Consider the following 2,500-nt stretch of genomic DNA (forward strand, 5'->3'; position numbering starts at 1 on the left):
TAGACCTTGTGTAACGCTAGAAATTGGCGGGGATGTGTCTCTTGTGGCTCACGGGGCTGTTCGGGTCGCACAGAAATCCCTGGGAATGGGAAAACGGGTCATTTTCGTGTTGCCACATTGCGTACGAACCGCATGAAACTTCCAGAGGCATTTGCAGCAGGAATGCATGTGCACTCAAAAACTTCTATATGTTTCACGGATAGACCCCGTGAAACGCTAGAAATTGGCGGGGATGTGTCTCTTGTGGCTCACGGGGCTGTTAGGGTGGCACAGAACTCCCTCGGAATGGGAAAAGGGGTCATTTTCGTGTTGCCACATTGCATAGGAACGCCATGAAACTTCCAGAGGCATTTGCAGCAGAAAGGCACGTGCACTCAAAAATTTTAATATTTTTCACGCATAGACCCCGTCAAACGCTAGAAGTTGGCGGGGATGTCTCTCTTGTGGCTCACGGGGCTGTTAGGGTCGCACAGAAATGCCTCGGAATGGGAAAACGGGTCATTTTTGTGTGGCCACATTGCATAGGAACGGCATGAAACTTCCAGAGGCATTTGCAGCAGGAATGCATGTGCACTCAAAAACGTCTATATTTTTCACGGATAGACCCCGTGAAACGCTATAAATTGGCGGGGATGTCTCTCTTGTGGCTCACGGGCGCTGTTAGTTAGGGTCGCACAGAAATCCCTCGGAATGGGAAAAGGGGTCATTTTCGTGTTGCCACATTGCGTACGAACGGCATGAAACTTCCAGAGGCATCTGCAGCAGAAATGCATGTGCACTCAAAAACGTCTATATTTTTCACGGATAGACCCCGTGAAACGCTAGAAATTGGCGGGGATGTGTCTCTTGTGGCTCACGGGGCTGTTAGGGTCGCACAGAAATCCCTCGGAATGGGAAAACGGGTCATTTTCGTGTTGCCACAATTGGCATACGAACGGCATGAAACTTCCAGAGGCATTTGCAGCAGAAATGCATGTGCACTCAAAAACGTGAATATTTTTTCACGGATAGACCCCGTCAAACGCTCGAATTTGGCGGGGATGTTTCTCTTGTGGGTCACGGGGCTGTTCGGCTCGCACAGAACTCCCTTGGTCCACCTGATTCGTGCATACAGGCAGCAACTAAAACTCTGTAAACCTGCTGTGAGGACATCTAAACAGTGGACCAGTGAGGCTGTGGAAGATTTGCGGGCGTGCTTAGACTGTACTGACTGGGATATGTTCACGACTGCTACCAATAGTCTGGATGAACTCACAGAGGCTGTGTACATCAGCTTCTGTGAGGACTGCTGTATCCCAACACGTACCAGGGTGAACTTTAACAACAACAAGCCCTGGTTCTCAGCAAAGCTCAAAAGGTTGAGGTTGGAGAAGGAGGAAGCGTTTAGGAGTGGGGATAGAGACAGATTCAAGGAGTCGAAGAACAGGTTTAGCAAAGCGGTGAGAGAGGCTAAACGACTGTACTCAGAGACACTAAAACACCAGTTCTCTACTAACGACGCTGCTTCTGTCTGCCAAAGGGCTCAGGCACATCACCAACTACAAACCCAGAGCGCCCCACACCACTAACGACTCCCGCCTAGCCAACGACCTGAACGAGTTCTACCGTAGATTTGAAAGACAATTGGACTGTCCTGAACCACCCCTTCCCACCCAAGAGGCCCCATCCCCCACCCATACTACAGAAACGACTCTCTCCTTTCAGGAGGGAGAAGTTAATGGGCTTTTCAAGAGGCAGAATCCACGCAAAGCAGCCGGGCCGGACTCTGTCTCTCCAGCCACCCTCAGGCACTGCGCTGACCAGCTGTCTCCGGTGTTCACCAACATCTTTAACACCTCCCTGGAGACATGCCATGTACCAGCCTGTCTCAAGTCCTCCACCATCATCGCTGTGCCCAAAAAGCTAAGGCCAACAGGACTAAATGATTACAGACCGGTCGCCCTTACATCTGTGGTAATGAAGTCTTTTGAGCGCCTGCTCCTGGCACACCTCAAAGCCATCACAGACCCTCTCCTGGACCCCCTTCAGTTTGCCTACAGAGCCAACAGGTCTGTGGACGACGCAGTTAACATGGCCCTCCACTTCACCCTACAGCATGTGGACGCCCCAGCATCCTACGCCAGGATCCTGTTTGTGGACTTCAGCTCTGCCTTCAACACCATCATCCCTGCCCTGCTTCAGGACAAGCTCTTCCAGCTGAACGTGCCCTACTCCACCTGCAGGTGGATCACAGACTTCCTCTCTGACAGGAAGCAGTGCGTTAAGCCGGGAACAGAAGTCTCTGACTCCAGGTCCATCAGCACGGGAACTCCTCAGGGCTGCGTCCTTTGCCCACTGCTCTTCTCCCTGTATACCAACAGCTGCGCCTCCAATCATCTGTCCGTCAAACTCTTGAAGTTTGTCGGACGACACCACCCTCATTGGGCTGATCTCTGGTGGGGATGAGTCTGACTATAGGTGGGAAGCTGACAACCTGGTGACCTGGTGTAGCCAGAACAAC

The sequence above is a fragment of the Petromyzon marinus genome, unplaced genomic scaffold (assembly GCF_048934315.1).
Source record: "Petromyzon marinus isolate PM22_M1 ecotype Great Lakes invasive population unplaced genomic scaffold, UKy_Petmar_22M1.pri1.0 PM_G_Scaffold_6, whole genome shotgun sequence".
NCBI lineage: Eukaryota > Metazoa > Chordata > Hyperoartia > Petromyzontiformes > Petromyzontidae > Petromyzon > Petromyzon marinus.